Source organism: Cryptomeria japonica, chromosome 1, assembly GCF_030272615.1.
Source record: "Cryptomeria japonica chromosome 1, Sugi_1.0, whole genome shotgun sequence".
Lineage (NCBI taxonomy): Eukaryota > Viridiplantae > Streptophyta > Pinopsida > Cupressales > Cupressaceae > Cryptomeria > Cryptomeria japonica.
The window spans coordinates 684,989,099-685,010,059 of NC_081405.1; the positions used below are offsets into that span (position 1 = coordinate 684,989,099).

Genomic DNA, 20,961 nt, shown 5'->3' on the forward strand with positions numbered 1-20,961 from the left:
GAGGTTCTCAACTGCAACCAATTGTTCCAAAACCAGGTCAAAGCTTGCAGACCAACAACGGCCTCCTCTCAACGGCTCTTCCCCTACGCGTCTAGGTACGTCAGAGATACTAAACTATGCCTGAGAATGCTAGGACGAAGGATAACTTTTGATGAAACTCTACTAGTCTTTGCTTTGACATACAAAGAACAAGTCCACAAAGACTAATGCAATCTTCTGACAGAATTTAAATGATTTTCAAATTACTATCAACAAACATAGGCACCATCACTTGAATGCATATCAATGCTTGAATAGTAATTGAAGTTAAGTTTATATGAATATTCAGTTGACCACACAAAGCACTTAACAATCAGTTAAGCACAAGTAGTTTGAACATATGAGTTTCACCATGAATCATACACAACGTTCTATCATTCAACTAAGATACTTAAAGCAAATTTAAACTTTGAATTGAGAAGATGAATAACCATGCAAATTCTCTAAAGATAGAATATAAAATCACCACACTTCAATGTCTTTATATCATAGAAGGAATACACGTAGAGTACTCGGCGAGTTTAACTCGTGAGTTTTTTTGCTCTGCGAGTATTTATGTCATTAACTCGTAGGAAAAACTCGCAAAGCTTTTGGCAAGTCTTTCACAAAAACATGGTGAGTTTCTAGGAAAAACTCGGCTACATTAAAAAAAGAGGCCCAAACACATGAAAATATTATCTATTTTTTTTTTCCAAGCCAGTCTCATTCCCTTTATCAAAATATATACATGAAATATAACATTTAAGTATACTTTAAGTTATATTTTATGTATATATTGGCAGGATGTTTGAGAGTGGTTTCAGATCTCTAGGAGTCATAATGCAAATTCTAGATTTTAGAAGATCTTTTAAATTTTCAGACTTAGTCAAATTTCAGTTATCAATAGACTCCTATCAGCATTCTCTCTCACTCTCTCTCACTCACTTTATCTGCATCGAATTCCAGACCTACCTCCCTATCACTCTTCCTCTATCCCCTCTCTCTATCACTCTCTATCTTACTCTCTCCTCTCTCCCCCAAGATCTAGACTTATCTCTCTACTCCTCACTCTCTCCCCCTCAAACCACCGCAAGGGGTGCTACCCTCAACCTCATTTTGGTGAGGCAGACGAGCCACATTGAACTCCTAGGACTAGACCCTCTAGTGCTATCTCTCCCTTGGTTTTCACTAGAGCTGGGAAGAGGAAGATGTAAAATGTTTTGATGTAGTATTTACTTTTAGTTTTACAAAAACAAGTTGCAATTTCGTTTTGTTTCAGTCTATCAACCATCGACATTCCACAAGAGGATGCCATTTTGTACCCAATGTGCATTTCAAATATATCTAGACTCAACTTGTTTCTTTTGTGTACTCATTTATTTACTCATTGGATGCATCTCATTGAATTTTGCAAAAAAATGCATTTCTAATTATAGTTAAGCAATTTTTAAGTTGCCGAGTTTTTTTTAGGCCTTGGTGAGTTTTTGTTTTAGGCAAGTAGTTCAACTATGCTTTATATCAATCCAACAGCAAAATAACAACAATTGTTCCTATCTCATTCTATTACAAATAAAAATATTGGCAGCTTATATAGAGCTCCAAAATAAAATAAAGGGCTAAGATTGCCCTAAAATGAATGGCTAAGATTAAATCCTAATTAGGGTTAGTTGTAGCCAGCCAACTAATTTTTAAAATCAGCCAATGGGAAATGGACACCTTTTGGCACAAAATTTCATGAAAAAAGAACCAATAGCAAAATTCATGCCAACTAGGATTGTAACAAATTTTCTTCTAGAAGATCATTTCCTTGGTCTCTCTCCTTGATGGCGAATGCAATGAACCTAGACATAATTGTGTTGAGCTCCTCCATGGACAATCTAGGCATGTTGTCAAGCTTGAACTCGATGACCTCCAATGTGTTAGCACAAGCGGCAAAGACCTTTTGCCATTCTACTTCTTGTTTTTCGAAATACTTACATGAAGACCATGAATGAATACACACCACTCAAGAGAGCATCTGAGAAACCCGTGGCTGGGAAGAAGATAGATTTTATTTTGCTATGCAACTCATCAACACTAAAACCTTCTTCATCAAGCATGTCTTGTACAATGTAATGTCCCCACTCTCCCCACTCCCTGAGTAACTTTTCAGGAAAGGAAATTCACTTGACACTCATCTCCACAGGTGAATTTTAGTGTTTGGGGATGGTCTACTTGCCAAAGGGAATCTTATACCTAGTCATTTTTATGACTTTGGTAAGTTAATAAAGTAAGTTAACTTTTTCTAAAAATAGAAAAAAGTTAAGTTATAAGTTATTTAAAATAAATAACTTTATATTACTCCCTTGGCACACTTTCCTAAGTGAATTATATTTTAAAAAGTGGCCCACTTTAATATTTAATGGACCCCTCATGTTGTACGTACCCTTGGAGGAATTAAAGATTCCATTGGGATCTCAAAAGATGCTATGAGGGTTCAAATTAGGGCAATTGGGAGACATAAGGACTTGTACGTGGAATTCTTTGGCATTATGTTTTTGGAGATTTTTATTAATTGCTGCCATATCAGGTACAGCAGGTTTGGAGACGAAATCCTTCAATTTTGGGCAAGTTGGACGAAACCCCAGTTATTTCTATCAAGTCAGCACTCAAGGAAACCTTCAAATCAGGTCTAGAGGACCATTTTCAGAGGGTTTGTGTGATCTTTCTGCAATTTCAGAGGTTGAGGCTCAGATCTGGGCAGTTTATTGGCACTTTTGAGCAGATAGGAAACATTTTTGGACAGCCGTATCTCTCCCTAGGGCAGCCGTACCATCCTTAGCTGCCTAGAGATTCAAATAAATAATTGGGAGGGTTTTTGAAGCAGTAATTGTTGGTAAAATCATCGTCAGGGCATAGCTAAGATAATTTGGCAATCAATTTGGACAAATCTCAGCACATTTGGAAGCAATCAGCAAATTATGAGGGATTTGGAAGCAATTTGGATGAAGTCTCCTGGCAAGTATTTGGAATAAGCTTCAGATCTCCTGTCTGATCATCAAATTGTTTTAGATAATTATTACTAAGGAGAATAAATTTCATTGGAGGAGTTGAATTGCATTGGAAGCCATTATTTTGCAAATTGTCAATAAAACCCTTATTCCAGGATAGGCGTGGGATCACCTGGTATGCAACTTTGTTCTCTTTGGATAATAAAGCTTCCAAAATTTGTTTCTGTAGTTGTTAAAAGTTTTCAGAATATTCAACTCTATTTCAGTCAATTCTTTCATTGCATTTCTTGCATACATCTCCAGACAAGGCATTAAAAAACACAAAAAAATTAGAAACAATTCAAAAACAAAACAAAAATCCAATCATCCTCATCGCTGGTCAAAGTTTAAGATTTGAAACTATCAGCGAATTCAGATCAGACTTTAGTTGGGGATCTTTCATACAAACATGTCCCTAGTTGACACAATGTACTAATCTTGAATCTCCTTGAGTGTTTCTTCCATTCTAACACAATCATGTGTTGTCTTATCAAGAGTCTCCTTTCGTGTCATTAAGACACAATACCACCGATTGAAATCATATGTTGCCTTTGCTTCCATAATTCCACCATCTATTAGCATTTGCTTGGGAACTTCTTTCAACACTTGCAAACATGGTATAGTCTTGTCTCAAATGTTTTGAAACTCTTCCCATATCTCCATGATGTTTTGAATCCTACACAAGAATGTAGTGACCTTGTCATATGTTTGCATGAACTCTTGAGTGAACAGGCTGGATTTTTTGAAAGCGTTCTCAATCCATGTTTTGGTAGCTTGTTCTATCACCCTTGTTTCTTGTACTCCTTCAATTGCTTCCTTGGAGAGTATTTGAGGTGGGATGGATCCTCCTGCTGGGATGACATGCGTTGTATATAATCTATCAATTGCTTGTTCTCCTCGTTCAATTGCTTCCTCTTTTCAATCTCTATTCTCAATTGTTCTTCCATGTTAGAGACTGATCCTCTAAGTTCTTCAACTACTTGAGTTTGAGTGATAGGACCAATATCTATTTCCCTTATATCATAGTCTTTTCCTGTAATCTGATCTCTTGGCTTATCAACTTTGGGAGTAGCCACTTGCACCACCCGAGAACCAGAAGCATCATTCATAATTTTAGAGTACTTCTTAGGCTTCTTCTTTTTTTTATTCTGTTTCACCCTTGGTATCCAAATCTTTAACTGAAGCAATCACCGGTTAGGAGGGACCTCAAAGAGATCAATCCGAACCAGTCAATAAGAGTAAGCACAACGAAATCACAGAGATATGATGGAGGCAATGCAAAACAGATTGTTTTTATTTCATGAAAACTGATAACAACCAATCGGTAACTACTGGGTTACAGAAACCGGCTCATAGGCTTGCTAAAACATGCTCAAAGTACAGAATAGGTCACAACCGGGACCTTCAATCTTAAGATCTATTTTCTATGCTCAGTCTAACTACTTGATTGTTCGATTGTTACATTCAAATGCTCAATTACAATGATTTATACGATCCAAGGGGATCTGGTTGACCCAAAAAGGGATAAAAAACTAGCAAGGTCGGCCTCTGCCAAGAGATTCCTCTGGAAAATCCAAAGGATGAAGTGTAGATCATGGGAAAAGGTTGGCCACATGCCAAGAAACATTAGAATCAACGCTCAGGGCTTCGCAAGCTACTGAAGGGGTTCGGTAGATCACAAATGCAAATAGGTCTAGGCAACCGGTAACAGGAAATTGTCATGGAAACCGATAGCGATAACTTGCCGGAAAAAGATCCAAATGCTCTGTGGTTTGGGAATAAGGAAGATGATCAAGTCTTCAAGTAGAATCCAGCTCCACAGGATTTGGTGAGCCAAAACCGGGACACACAGAAAGAAATGTTGAAACTGCATACAGAAAGCAAAACAAAAAGGAAAATATTTTTGGTTGAATCAAGATTGCTATGAACGGGGGATGCTTCTGCATCAGACATTCGGGGTTATTGAAAAAAAGTGAGTCTCTCACTTTGCTGGGGTCAGAGAAAAACCAAGGCGGTCTACCTCTGCCTAAGAAATCCAAGATGAATCTTCAACTGGTCTATCCTTCCACTTCACAAGATACTCCCTATACTGACTGCTCCGGGTACTACGCCCAATCCTATTGTCCAAAATGTCTTCAATCTGATCTGGTTCCTTCCGAGGCAACTGTTTCTCCAAGTCTGCAATATTGTCCTCACTGAATTTTGGTTCATGATACTCATGAAGATCTGCAATGTTAAACACAAGTGAAATACTGAGACTATCCGGTAACTCCACTTCATATGCATTCCCAGAACTGAACTTCCTCAAAATCCTGCAAGGTCCAAACTTTTTCATTTGCAATTTGTTATAAGTTCCAATCGGGAATCTTTCTTTTCTCAGATATACCATCACTTCATCGCCAACTTCAAATTCCTTATGTCTCCTCGTCTCATCTGCCTTCTCCTTATACTTGTTGTTCATGTCTTCCAAATGCTGCTTAACTTGAATATGCAAGGCTGCCATGTGATCTACAAAGTCTTCTGCTTCTGAACTTCTTCGGTCTTCATTGTCAATATCCCTTAATTCTGATATACCTCTAGGATGCACTCCGGTAACAATCTCAAAAGGTGTTCTTCTGGTACTCCTGTTTACTGAATTGTTGTAGGCAAACTCTGCTTGTGCAAGGATCAAATCCCAATTTCCGGTTTTATCTCCAACTAAACATCTCAACAAATTTCCCAAGCTCCAGTTAACTACTTCTGTCTGTCCTTCAGCCTGTGGATGAAAAGTAGAACTGAACTTCAAATCTGTCTTCATCTTCTTCCAAAGTGTTCTCCAAAAATAGCCAACAAACTTAGCGTCTCTGTCTGAAACTATGCTCTTAGGTAATCCATGCAATCTCACTACTTCCTTGAAAAATAGGTTTGCTACATGTAATAAATCTGATGTCTTCTTACAAGGTATGAAATGAGCCATCTTTGAGAATCTATCCGCTACCACAAATATAGAATCATTCCCTCTCGGTGTTTTAGGTAATCCAAGTATGAAATCCATGCTTATATCCTCCCAAGGTCTTACCGGTACTGTCAAAGGTTTATAACTTTATACAATCCCACATTCTGACCACTAGTCTTTGCAACTTGACAAACTCTACAACTTTGCACATATTTCTTAACATCCTTATGAATCTGGGGCCAAAAGTATTGCTCACTCACCAATGCTACTGTTTTGTCAATACCAAAATGTTTAGCTAATCCTCCACTATGTTTCTCCTTTATCAGATTCTCCCTCATAGAACTCTTAGGTATGCATAATTGAACTCCTATGAATAACATCCCATCCTGAATGAAGTAATCCAACCACTTGCTTCTATCTACCATAACCGGTTCTCTACATGCTCTCCAAGGTTTTGCAAAATCTGGGTCATCATCATACAAGGTCTTCAATTCTTCAAATCCTAATACTATCACTCTCATCTTTGTCAGCAAATTCCTTCTCCTACTCAATGCATCAACAACTTTGTTAGATTTTCCACTTCTATGCTTCAACACAAAGGTGTAACTCTGCAAGAATTCTACCCATCTCATATGTCTCTGATTCAACTTACTCTGACTGTTCAAATATTGCAAAGCTTGATGATCCGTATACAACACAAACTCCTTAGGCAATATTTAATGTCTCCACTTCTTCAAGGCTTGAACTATGGCATAAAACTCCTGATCATACACTGAATATCTCCTCCGGGCATCATTCAATTTCTCATTGAAATAAGCTACTGCTCTCCCTTCCTGACTCAAGATTGCTCCTATTGTTGTTCCACTTGCATCACAATCCACTTGAAATACTTTATTGAAATCCAGTAAAGCTAACACAGGCTGCTTAGTCACTTTCTGCTTCAATAGTTCAAAACTTTTGTTTGCTTCGGTGGTCCACTTGAGTTCCTTCCGATCTCCCCTCATGGTCTCAGTCATAGGGTTACAAACTGAACTGAAATTTCTGATGAACTTCCGGTAGAAACTAGCCAATCCATGAAATGATCTTACCTCTCCAATGCTTTCCGGTGTAGGCCACTCAACAATTGCTTTTACTTTCTAAAGGTCCATCTTCAAAGCATCCTCAGATTTCACAAATCCCAAATAGACTAACTCATCCTTCATGAAAGTACACTTAATATTTATCGGCAACTTTTCTTCTCTCAACCTTTGCAAAACTTGTCTCAAATGCAAAAAATGCTCCTCTTTTGTCTTATTGAAAATCAGAATGTCATCCAAATATACAATAAAAAACTTACCCAAGAATTTCTTCAATATCTCATTCATTAGCCTCATGAAAGTACTCGGTGCATTAGTTAACCCCAAAGGCATCGCCAACCATTCATACAGTCCTTCATTTGTCTTGAATGCCGTCTTCCACTCATCTCCTTGCCTGATCGTGATCTGATGATATCCACTCTTCAAATCTATCTCTGTAAAGTATTTGGCTCCACTCAAACAGTCCATTATGTCATCCTTCCTGGGCAAAGGAAATTGGTATTTCACTGTGATCTAGTTTATTACTCTAGAATCAGTACACATTCTCCACTCTCCATTCTTCTTAGGTGCTAATACTGCTGGTACTGCACAAGGGCTGAGACTTTCTCTAATCAAACGTTTCTTCAACAACTCCTACACTTGTCTTTTCAGTTCTTCATTCTCTGTCGGTGTCATCTGCTGTGCAACTTTGTTAGGCAAACTAGCTCCAGAAACCAGGTCCTTGCAATGACTGATACTTCTCACAGGTGGCAATCCATCAAGTACATTATCTGAAATGATGTCTTGATATTCTGTCAGCCAATCTTTTATCTCTTCTGGTTGTTCCTCTTCATGCTCCGGATTCTCAGTCTTCCTAGGAATTAAAGCAAAACACACATTCTCATGTCTCAATCCATCCAGTAATTTCCTTCCATCTACCAAGAAGATTCTAGCATTCGTACAAACTTCATTCTTCAAAGGTTCCTCCAAAGGCAACAAGGTTTGCTTCATCCCATTGGCCACAATGGTGTATGTATTCTTCCTCCCATCATGTACTGCATGTCTATCAAACTACAGGCCACAATGGTGTATGTATTCTTCCTCCCATCATGTACTGCGTGTCTATCAAACTACCAAGGTCTACCCAACAAAAGATGACAAATATCCATAGGCATAATATCACACAAGACTTCATCATGATAATTCCCAATTTTCAATTTCACCAAACATTGCTCACTTACTAACAACTTATGTTCATCGTGAATCCATGCTATCTGATAAGGTTTAGGGTGTTTCAATCTTTCCAAATTCAACTTATTCACCCTCTCTTCTAAAACAAGATTATCTAAACTACCACTATCAATAACAACTTTACAACACTTACCGGACACCTTACATTTGATCTTGAACAAATTCTTCCTCTGCAAGGGCTCTTTATCTCTTCCGGTATGACACAAAGCTCTCCTCATCATCAACAGTTCTCCATCTTCCGGTTTATTGTCTGATCTGGTGGGGTTTTCTTCCACCATTGCTGCTCTTCCGGTATTCTCTGTCTTCTTACACTCGAAAGCACGATGTCCTTTTCCTCCACACTTAAAGCAAGTTCCTCTAAATGTTCTCTTGTCTAGTCTTCCAAAATTCTCATTCCGGTAGCCATCCGGTTCTCTCCTCTGATAGAAATTTCTATCATCTTTCCGATATGAATTACCTTTTTTGAACACTTCCTTGTCCTTCTTCTGATCTGTATAGGTTCCTTTACCTCCGGTATATCCTCTTCCTCCTTGAAATCTTCCTCCGGTAAACCTTCCACCTCTGCCTCTCTGCCTCTGCTCGTGTCTTTTGTAAGCCTCTTCAACAGTCTCTAATTTGATCAAACTAAGTTCATCTTGTATAGACATAGACACCCGCAATCCATTCAAATATCTTGCAACTTGTTCAACTTCATCATCAGCATGTCCGGATCTAATATTCAACTTGTAAAATGCTTTGGTATATTCCTTCACACTAGATTCCTTCTGTCTCAAATACTGCAACTTTCGGAACAGATTCTGCAACTTTCGGAACAGATTCACTTGATAATCAGCATAAATTTTGATTTCAACTTAGCAATCATCCGATCCCATGTCTTAATATTCTCTTTACCTCTTCTTTGTCTATCAACCTGCAAATGTTCCCACCAAAGAGATGCATGACCTTTCAACCAGGTATAGACATATTTCACCTTCCTTTCTTCTGCAGTGTTTTCAAAATCAAAGTATTTCTCCATCTCCGAGATCCAATCCATCAATTCATCCGAATCCAATTTTCCATCATATTCCGGTGGGGTAAAATGAGGTTTAGTATTCGCCCTACTCAAAACCCTCAAAAACCTTTCCTCATCTGGAGCAACCATCGGTGGGTTTACTTGTTCTGTCGGGGCTTCTTCTCCTTCATCTTCACTTACATCTTCAATATGTCGGCTTCTACTCTGGGCTATCTCCATGGCTTCCAACCGGGTTGCTATCCCTCGCAACATTTCCATCACAACAGGGTCTACATTTCCACGTGCTCCACCATTCCTAGTTCCTCTTCGTGCCATCGTTTACGCTAGTCCTTTGCAGTTGCAAGTCGGATCCACAGTCTGCCACCCTCCAACAAAAACCTCAGGACACACAATCTTCGGAAGGAAAACTCGCTCTGATACCACTTGAAGCAGTCACCGGTTAGGAGGGACCTCAAAGAGATCAATCCGGACCGGTTAGCAAGAGTAAGCACAATGGAAACACATAGATATGATTGAGGAAATACATAACAAATTGTTTTTATTTCATGAAAACTGATTACAACAATCCAGTCACTATTGGGTTACAGAAACCGGCTCACAGGCATGCTAAAACATGCTCAAAGTACAGAATAGGTCACAACCGGGACCTTCAATCTTAAGATCTATCTTCTATGCTCAGTCTAACTACTTGATTGTTCGATTGTTACATTCTAATGCTCAATTACAATGATTTATACGATCCAAGGGGATCCGGTCAGCCCAAAAAGGGATCAAAACCCGAAGAACAAGACCTAACGTGTAAAACCAACAAGGTCGGCCTTCGCCAAGAGACTCCTCCGAAAAATCCAAAGGATGAAGTGTAGATCATGGTAAAAGGTCAGCTACATGCCAAGAAACATCGAAATCAACACTCAGGGCTCCACAAGCTACGGAAGGGGTTCGGTAGATCACAAATGCAAATGGGTCTAGGCAACAGGTAACAGGAAATTGTCAACGGGTAATAGGAAACTGTCATGGAAACCGATAGAGATAACTTGCCGGAAAAAGATCCAAATGCTTTGCGGTTTGGGAACAAGGAAGATGATCAAGTGTTCAAGTAGAATCCAACTACACATGATCCAATGAGCCAAAACTGGGACACACAGAAAGAAATGCTGAAACTGCAAACATAAAGGAAAACAAGAAGGAAAATATTTTTGGTTGATGCAAGATTGCTATGAACTGGGGATGCTCTTGCATCATTAACCTCATCAATTATTGTTACAGTTTTCTTCTTCATTCTCTCTTTCAACCATTCGAGCACTTGGTTGCTTTGATCATCAACTTCTTCTAATCCAGATTGCTGCTGATTTCCTTCAGGGGCTATGAATGGATCTTCATGAGGTTCTTGGTTTTGATCATCAATATCCATGCCTTGCACTTCTCCAACTGTATTAGTTTGTTGATCATATGTAGGCTCTTCATCATGAGGTGGTGAGTTGACCTCCCCATTATTCTGTTGGTTGGTTTCATTGGATTCGTTGACACTCCTATCTTGCAAATTTTGAGTGACTTCTTCATCTTCTTGCAATGTGTACTTTTCTCTTGAAGTTGCATTCATATCCTCAAAGAGATCCACTTCTCTTACGAAACGAGTGCTAGTAGTGGATTGAGTACTTGCTGACTTTTGTTTCTTTCGCTGGGCTGAATCATCATGCATTCCCTTCCTTTTCTTTCCTCGAGCTTGTGAATTTCAGGAATATCTTTCTGATTTCTTTTCTCTTGTGTGTTTGTTTCATTCTCCATGCTTTCACCTTGAGATTCTTCTGAATTTTCATATTTGTCGGATGATGATTCTTCATTCTCCATCGAATCATATTTCAAAGTAATGCCTTTCTCTCTTAACTTGTCAGCTTGATAAAGTATCCACTTTTTAGTGTTGTCTATTACTATTTGATTGATTACTTCAGGTTGAGTAACTTCAGGGGCAGACCAGTCTAATGAAGAAAGAGGCCTGTCCTTATCCTTTCTAAAATGTAGCAATACAACATTTTCATCCCCTTCCAGCTGATCTGGCACTAGCAACACTTTTGTTTGTCTGATCAATTTAAGAGATAGTCTTGAATATGCCCTTTCTCTTATCTCATAGTCATCAACTGCATTAGCCCAATGATCCTCAACATGCATGAAATGATGAAATCTTTCCTTGTTCACTATCCTGATGTTGTGGCAGGGATCAAAATTGCTCCTTGATGTATGTGTCCTGAGATTGTAGTATTGCAATTCATCCTTTGATCCTTGTGCTTCTGATATGGTGGAGCATGTTTCAAATGATTTCCCTATCATGATGGGGAAGGTGGTTTTTGCTTTCTTCCTTCTCCTCTCAATTGCATCATACTCTAGCAATTGCCTAGATACTTCTAACAACACCATTCTATCTGTAGGATATCTAGGAAGACGATAGGCATATGAAGAGCATCCTTGTATTCTCAAATAAGTGAATTTTGGGAATTGAGTGTACCATGAACCATACATCTTTATTAACTTCATAGCCTCTTCGGATAATCTAATATGACTGCCTCCTTGTAATGTTCTTACAATGTGCATGGTGAAGGCATCATTCACTCTTCTGTAGTGAGCAACGCTACTCAAATGCAATTGTGGATATGCATCATATGCTAACATTTGCCCTCCCAGTGCCAATTTTGTTGATGTGTTTTATGCACTATGCAACATAGAATAAAATACCAAAGGCATTGTATCCTATCTTGATCAAAATCTCCTCGGATGCTAAATTAGATGATCAACTGAGATGACTCCAAGGTTTCTATTGTCAATCTTGACGTGTAGATAGCTCAATGGTTGATGTGATTTGCTAGTAATCCAAGGGAGACTTACGTTGAGTACTTGAATGTTTAATGTTTGGATGTTGCTGGAACGTGGAAATTAACTTGATTTAAAAAGGGCAAGAGGATAGGGTTTAAGAAGACTACACTACTCCTAAGAATGCAAGAGACATTGAACGATTGGGTGAAATTCAACTAAGCCTTGATTTGACATGCAAAGCAACAACTCCACAAAGCTTAGTGCGATCTCCTAAGGTAAGCACATGATGTTCAAATCACTATTAACAACAAGGATACCATCAAGGCAATGCATATCAAGGTGTGCATAGCAATTGAAGTTAAACTCATTTAAGGATTCTAGTTGACCACACAAGGCAAACTTTCAATCAGCAAATCGCTAGTGGTATGGATAAACGAATTTCACCTTTAATCATTCACAAAGATCTTCCATCCATCTAATCAATATTAAAGAAAATGAGAAATAGAAACCATGCAACTTGTTGAAACAACACATTTCACAATATCTTCAATGAGAAGAGTATATTCAACAATTTCTTCTTCTCCTACTTTGTTCTAACCTCTATCTTCTATTCTATCTATTCTTCTACTCTTCTCATCTTCTACTATTAACCTTTACAAATGAGAAAATTGAGCCTTATATAAATAGCTCTTTACAATGAATGGCTCAGATTGATTCACAATCAATGGCCGAGATTACAAGATGAAAACCTAATTAGGGTTTGTTAAAACAACTCCCTTTGACCATTGAGAAAATTACATTTAATTGGGACACATGTCCACCTTTGAATGTGAACCATTAGGAAATGAGGCTAGGTATCTCGAATTTTTTGCCATCATAGGATGATTCAGATACATTGAATTTATACGAGTTGATGTGGAATCCTTTGGTTGGTTGGTGATGACAAGGATGCCACCTCAGCTTGCTTGTATTTGGTAGATCAACACAAAGTGTTTGTGATGGACTTTGTGATGGAAGTAGGTTCGACACCTCACCACAAGCGAGTGTTGATGCTTCGAGCAATATCTCTTGATGCTCAACATCTCAAGCTTGCTGTGATGATGATGAAGGCATTATCACGGTCAAGTCAATCCTCTATCTTTGCCTTCTTATCTTGCTTTGCTCAACCTGACTTGATCAACTCGCCCCACTGCTAGTTGTCTTCTTGGTGATGTTTCGATGTATACTATGTGATGCTCCCTTGAACCTATCCTTCAAATTGTGAAACCTTTCCCTTTCGTGTGTTGTTGATGGATCATCTGTCCATCCTCTCGCATCATTTGACCCTCGACTCTCAGTGGTGAAACTCCTTCTTGACGTAGCCTTGACCTATCATCCTCTTGTGATATTTAAGTTCTAACCTTCTTTCTTGCCTTATCAACTTGATGGATCCTTATAGGTTTTGATCACGATTCCATTCCTTAGTAAACTCATTGCAACTTTTGTGTGGATCTCCTTGTTGACTTGCTCAAATTTGTCAATGTTGAAACACCATCCTTGGAGTGCTGTTCTGATCTCCTACATTTAGGCCTCCCCTTTTGATTTCCTCCTTTGTCACCTGCAAAACAAACAAGAAGGCATCAAACACACCTAACATATACATAATTTCATCCATCTTTCACCTCCTATGTGCTCTGATTTGTCTGACCAAATGATGTCTTAGGTCTGATTAAAGTCTGAATTACGTCTGATCAAACATTCTCTAGTCTGATATGATCTTTGATTCGTCTGATTTCTAATTTCAGGCTGAATTGTGTGATGCTTAGGGTCTGATCTCTGAATTTTATATGTTGTAAGGTCTGATTTTCCCAAGATCGCTGAGTTGAACTGTCCTAAAACTTTTTGTAAATGATTTCGCATCCACTTCAATTGAGAATTTGATCAAATGAAATGATCAAATAATCTGGAAAATTCGCTGATCTTAATGATTCAGATGTGTGGTAAGGGTGACAAACTCATATTTCATGGGTCTGGATGTGAAATCAGAAAAGGAAATTCTAGAAGATTAGTTGCAGAAGGTATATAATATAGTGGAAGCAGTTTTATGTTGGTGTAGAGCAGTGAATGTTGGTTGTGGCACAAAAGGATGGGACATATCAACTTTGACAATATGGTGAAGATCAGTTCTACTCATGTTGTAAGGGATTTACCAAAGATTATCAAACCTATTGATACTGTGTGCAGGGAATGTTAGCTGGGAAAGCAAACAAGGAGTAGATTCAAGAACAAAGAGTATTCTACTACAAAACCTTTGGAGCTGGTTCTTACAAATCTTTGTGGACCTACAAGGACAAGAAAACTGAATGGTGAAAGTTATTTTATGGTGCTTATTGATGATTATTCTAGAATGACATTGGTTACTTTCTTAAGAGAAATTCTTTGAAGTTTTAGAAAAGTTTAAAATATTCAAGTCTATGGTTGAGAATCAAATTGATGCTAAGATCAAATGTTTAAGGTGTGATAGAGGAGGAGAGTTTGCTTCAAATGAATTTAATGGATTCTGCGAAGAGCATGGTAGTAGAAGACATTTTTCTGCTCCCAAGACCCCTTAGTAGAATGGAGTTGTAGAAAGAATAGGAGTGTTGTTGAAATGGCTAGAACTATGATGAAGGATGCTAACCTGGCTAATGCATATTGGAAAGTGGTTGTGCATACTGTTGTTTACATTCTTAATAGGGTTTAGATAAGAGTGAACCACACTAAGACACCTTATGAGCTATAGAATGGAAGACCTCCTACAATCAAGTATTTTAGAATCTTTAGAAACAAGTGCTACATAAGGAGAGATGAGGAAGATCTAGGGAAGTTTGATGCAAGGTCAGATGAAGGAATATTTTTTGGGATACTCTACAAGGAGTAAAGCATACCAATGTTAGAACAAGAAGTTGAATAAGATTGTTGAGAGTGCAAATGTCAGAGTTAGTGAAGAATGACATCAGACTGAGACTATACTTGAATCTAAGATTGAGATAGAAGTTGTTCCAGTGGTTGTAGAAGAGAACGCTGCTCAAGAAGAAAAATAAGAGACAAGTGCAGAAGAAAAAGAACCTGAATAGACACCTAAGACACCAACAAAGTATGTGTGGAAGAATCACTCAAAGGAACAAATCATTGGAGACAAGAATAATCGAGTTCAGACAAGAAGACAACGTGCATAAACCAATGAACAAGCAAACTATTGTTTCTTATCTCAGGTGGAACCAATGATCTATGTGGAAGATAGCAAGGATGAAAGTTGGATTAAGGCAATGGAAGAGGAGTTGAATCAGATAGGGAAGAATCAAACATGGGAATGGGTACCTAGACCGGTGGATAAGAATGTGATAGGAACTAAGTAGGTGTTTCGGAACAAGCTGAATGAAGGTGGAAAAATCACAAGGAACAAGGCAAGTTTGATGTGTAAGGGTTATTCACAAGTTAAGGCATACATTTTGAGGAGACATTCTCTTTGCTTGCAAGAATGAAGGCTATAAGGATGTTTTTTTGCATTTGTTGCTTACAAGAACTTTAAAGTATATTAGATAGATCTCAAATCAGCATTCTTGAATGGAGAACTTGAAGAAGTATACATTGAACAACCGGATGGATTCAAGTTGTCAGAAGATCTGGATATGGTTTGCAGACTCAAGAAGGTGCTTTATGGACTCAAATAGGCTCCTAGAGCTTGGTATGCAAGGTTGGATAGGTATTTGTTGTAGAATAACTTTAGAAAAGGTACTACAAATAACAATCTTTATTTCAAAATTGAAGGTGATAAACTATTGATTGTTGTTGTGTATGTTGATGATATCATATATGGAGGAGATGATAATGTATGTAGGAAGTTTGTAGAAGAGATGCAGAAGGAATTTGAGATGTCTATGATAGGTGAGCTGCCATTTTTTCTTGGTCTTCAAATTACTCAATTAGAAAAACCGTATTTTCATTTCTCAGATGAAGTATATCAAGGAAATGTTGAAGAAGTTTGGGATGGAGAATTCTAAATCAGTTGTAACCCCTATGGCTACTCATTGTAAGTTAAGCAAGGATGATGGATCCCCAAATGTTGATCAGAAATAATAGAGATCTATGATTGGAGGATTATTGTATTTGACTGCTTCAAGACTGGATATTATGCAGGTTGTTTGTGTGGTTACCAGATATGAAGCTAATCCTAAGAAATCTTATGATCGAGTAGTTAAAAGGATATTCAAATATTTGAAAGGGACTCTAGATTATGGATTATGTTATAAGAAGCATGATGATTTTACTTTGAAAGCATATACAAATGCTGATTAAGTCGGCTGTGTTGATGACAGGAGAAGTACAAGTGGTGCTACATTTTTCTTGGGAGACAGATTGGTCGCTTGATTAAGAAACAAGATTCAGTGTCATTATCTATTGTAGAGGCAAAATTTATTACAACATCTTCCTGTACTCAAGTCATGTGGATGAAGCAAACTCTTAGAGATATCAAGGTGAAGTATGGTGAAGCAATTCCTATTATGTGTGATAATACAAGTACTATTAATTTTTCAAAGATTTTGGTAATGCATTCAAAAACTAAACACATTTCAATCCAGTATCATTTCTTAAGAGAGAAGGTTGCAGATAAGGAAGTCAGATTGGAGTATGTACCTACGAAGGAACAGATTGCAAATATCTTTACCAAGGTTTTTGGTGAAGGAGACTTTTGAGTATCTTCGGCACAAGTTAGAGGTTATTGCCCCTCCTTTAAACTAGATCCATTCAAATGGTGCATTTATCCAGGGGGAGAGGTACAAATTGGGAGAGAGATCAGTTGTGAGTTTAAGTTTTATCTGCTGTTGGTGGTATAGGTGTTGCCATGAATGACAAAGGGGGAGAATGTTGGAAACTTGAATTGTTGTAGTGTGTTGTCATTGATGTCAACCTAACAGGCATTCTCTGTGATGTCACTATATGCTGTAGATGGTTTGGAAGTGAGTGTTCTGATGTTTTTGTGTGGTCTGGTAGTGATGTTGTGCATGTTTGAGGTGTTTCCGGAGGTTGGTGTAGCGGAAGTTTCAATATGCAGGAAACAATATTTATGCAGGTTAGAGTTTTTAATGTCCTAGTGGAAGAATGGTTTGCATTCCTTTGGTATGTGAAGATTATGGAGTGTGGTTCTGGATATAATGCTTATGATTTGTGTATGTTGCACTATCAAGTTTTCAGGGCCTCTGTTGTTTAGATGGTAGAGCTAACTGTTGTTGTTTTTGACAGTGGGGTGTTTGTCAGATTTGGTCTAGAGAATGCTTGACGGTTCTCTAATATTTTGTTTTCAGTGTTGCAGCTTGGAGGACATGTTCATTTGGCTTGTGCAGTGTTCCAGTTTAGTTTTCTAGTGATGGTTTGATTGGCAAGTGAATTTATGTTGTTTTGAGTTAAGCGTTGTTAGCTAGGTTGGTTTTCTATTGACTGAAGTGGTGTATCGTATTTGGATCATGTCCTTTTGGTTTGGATAGGCTTTGGTGGTTGAGTTTGGATGATGATATGGGTCACTATAGTGTGTGTAGATCCACATTGAGTTTTGTGCATTGGAAGATGTTTTGGGCCGATTGGTTGGCGCGTTTTATTGTTTATCTACATGTTTCAATTGATGTCGACTTTGGAGAATGTGTTAGTGTGTGCTAGTTGTTGGAATTGTTTGTGAAGGATGTGTCGTGATTTGTTTGGGTGCCCTTTATCTCTTTGAGTGGACCACAATGGATGTTATAGGTCCGGCTGGCCTAATTTATGTAATATTGTTTATTTTGTTTGTGGTCGACCTAGTTGAGGGTTTCAATGAATAATCTTGTATGAATAAGAGTGCGGATGCATAAGTTGAGCAATGGGAAGTGTGTGAATTGATGTGAAGTGGATATGAATAATGCACAAGTAGATTTGGTGTAGCATAAGTGCGAAAGACAATTGTGAAGAGCTTTGAGACAGTGATGGATGTTAGATGTGTTTGCCATGATGTTGGTTGCTTGACACAACGGTTCAAGGACAATTTCATGATCAGAAGATCTTGTTCATTTCAATTCATTATTCCTTTGCTCCTATCGGAAGGTATGTTCCTTTTGGCAGTTTGTGCAATCCTTTGTAACTTGCCCTAAGGTTGCGCGCCTTAGTTTTGCAAGTCCTTTCAGGGGTAGTGGGCTCCTTGGCCTTTAGCCTAAACATTGTAATCAATTATTCATATTGTGAGTATGATTCTCACCGTGGTTTTTCCATGTAAATTTGGTGTTCATGTGATTATTGTGCTTTATGCTTTCATGTTTCATAATTGCAGTGATAAGTTAATTGTCGTTTGAAGGTTAATTGTTCACGAGTATAGTATTTTGAGGTCCGGATTGATTCCCACCCCCTAGTCTTGTGGTGTGTTCAACAATATCCTCTCAAAATAGTGTAGAGTTCCAAATAGAGATTTATCTATTCATTAACCAACAAATGCAGGGTAATTTTGCAGAAATAAAACAAAGGATTTACCAGATCAAATATTTAGGAAAAAAGATCTCCTTCACAGTTTTTTTAAAGTGATTTGAGTGTTTTTTTTTTTTTAAATTGCATTGGAAAAAGGGGGACAGCGGGACGGCCAGCCGTCCCCTTTGCAGGGCACTGCCTCACCTGAGTTTCTGGCATTTTTGAAAAATTTGGTGTTTGGTATATTTAAGAGAATTAGAAGTGACTTTTAAGGTTTAAAATTTGTTTTATGGTGTTGAGGTCAAAGTCAAAGAAAATTGCAAAAAATTGCAAAAAAAAATTAGAAAAGCATGCAGGGAATGACAGGTTTTCCCAGTTTCCCTTGGATTCATCCCTAGTTCTTACTTGTTGAACCAAATCTCAGTGATTAGGATCTTGTCTGAATCTGTAGCCGGACTGGTCTGGATCACGGATTTGGTTCGAATTGGACCCAGATCTGGCCTGTCCACAGGCGGATCCAGCAACATAGCTCGCAATCATAGCTTGCAAACTTGAACTGGACTTGCTGGCCAAAGTTTCAACTCTTACTTGGGACTGGGCAAGATCTCGGCAAATAAAAAAATACTTAAATATGCAAATAATCTTAAATGGTGCTTGAGATGCATAAAGAATGATTCCAGAGAATGCATAGGTCTATTTTGATCATTGTAGCATTTGTCGGTATCAGGACTGACTTGGTAAACCAAAATTATTAACAAAATTTAATTACTCATGAAAAATTCATAAAAATATGGGGACAAAAGTTGTTTTTGTTATTTCAGGCCAAATAAATGGAAAAATCTCTACTTTTTATCCTGTGCATTTGAAAATGACCTTTATGTTCTTTTTAAAACCAGAGTGGGGTTTTGGGGCAGCATCTCTCAGGTTTGGGGTGTTGATTTTTTGGTTGTGTTCTTTTCCTTTGGTTCTTTTTGGTGTTTCAGGGGCTGGAGATGGAGATAATTCCTTTATTTCTCCTAGTTTGGTTCCCTGCCGGTCCTGTTTTGCTGGTGCAGCCCTTGATATTCCCATGCCTCTGACTGCTGATTATGGCAGAATTATTCTGGGTGTTTCCTTATCTATTTTGGCAGTCTTCCTAGTGGGTGGCTCTTTGAATTTTCTGACTTTGACCTGACATCAGTTACTGCTGGCTTAATAACTACTATTATTCATGAAACCTGCTGGCAGAATTAAACTGTTATTCTGCACCATATCTATTTTAAGAAATCTCTGGTTTTGGTGTGATGCGGCTGGCAGCACCTAATTTTAGTTGGCTGGCAATTTCAGAGGTCGTTTTAAGGATAAAAAGAGACTGGATAAGGGAAAGTGGGTTCAAAGTGGGAAAAAAAGGCTCACAGTATGAGAATTGAGTTCATTTTGTATTTGAAGCACTGAATTGGCTGTACCTGTTGGTATCTAGAATGTTAATTTGATGTATAATATTGTTGAAATTTGAGACTAAGATGTAACAGGCTGAGCACCTGGATGGGTTAGCACTTAGTAGAGACTAGAATGCTGATGTAATATTCTGTTGTACTGTCACATACTGTTTTCTGAATATTCTGGCATGTTCATGTTATCAGTAATCTTTTTTTATTCAGTTTTTGTAAAGAGCTGCCTGGTTTATAGTCCTTAACTGGGATCCTGAATTAGGACTGCATCAATTTTACAGATGACAAACTAGTATTTTCCATCGAAAATGAAAATGCAGGAAAGAATTCTTCGATTAATATGCTGCCTAAAATTTAAACAGTAATTTTCATTGTTTTTATTTGACTTTGTGTTCCAGATATTGACCAAATTAAAGTATTTGAGGTCTGGATTAATAATGGCAGTTGATGCGAACAAGTGATCTTATAGGTGGTACAAATTACAAACACAAAAAGTCTACAAGTGCATATAGGGAACTATAGGAAAGAGTATTTTGGCCTCAGTTGAACTCAGTTATGGCCTATTTTTTTTTAATTATATGAGTATCAGCAGGCATTTAATAAGAATCTGTGCGAGTCCCATGTTTGACTGATCCAGGCATTCTTTCGTTTCTAGATTAAAGCTTAAATTTGTTAAATTATCTTCTCTAAGAAATCTATCTCTACAGAAGTACCCAATCATCCTTCCTGGTTACCTTGCAACCGTATAGTCACTTAATTAGAACTCTCTACATTTTAGGGCTTTCTTTGAATAATAAATTCTTTCTTGATCAATGAAGGTTTAGTGGCTCCTTAGCCCATGGGACACAAATAGGAGCCCACTCTTGGGCATATACACAAGAGTGCACTTTCATTTCGCTGCATTAACACAACAGGAGCTTGCCCCAGTTGTTTCTGGGGGAATTGAACCTTGGTCATAACTGTGGTAACACTCCATCTCTTC

General features: G+C 38.0%; 1 protein-coding gene across 2 annotated transcripts in view; it reads left to right on the forward strand.

Moving 5' to 3' along the window:
* The window catches only part of LOC131048853 (sister-chromatid cohesion protein 3), a 111,643-nt gene that overhangs the window by 89,223 nt on the left and 1,459 nt on the right, over nucleotides 1-20,961 (forward strand). The gene's annotated exons all lie outside the window — the stretch shown is intronic.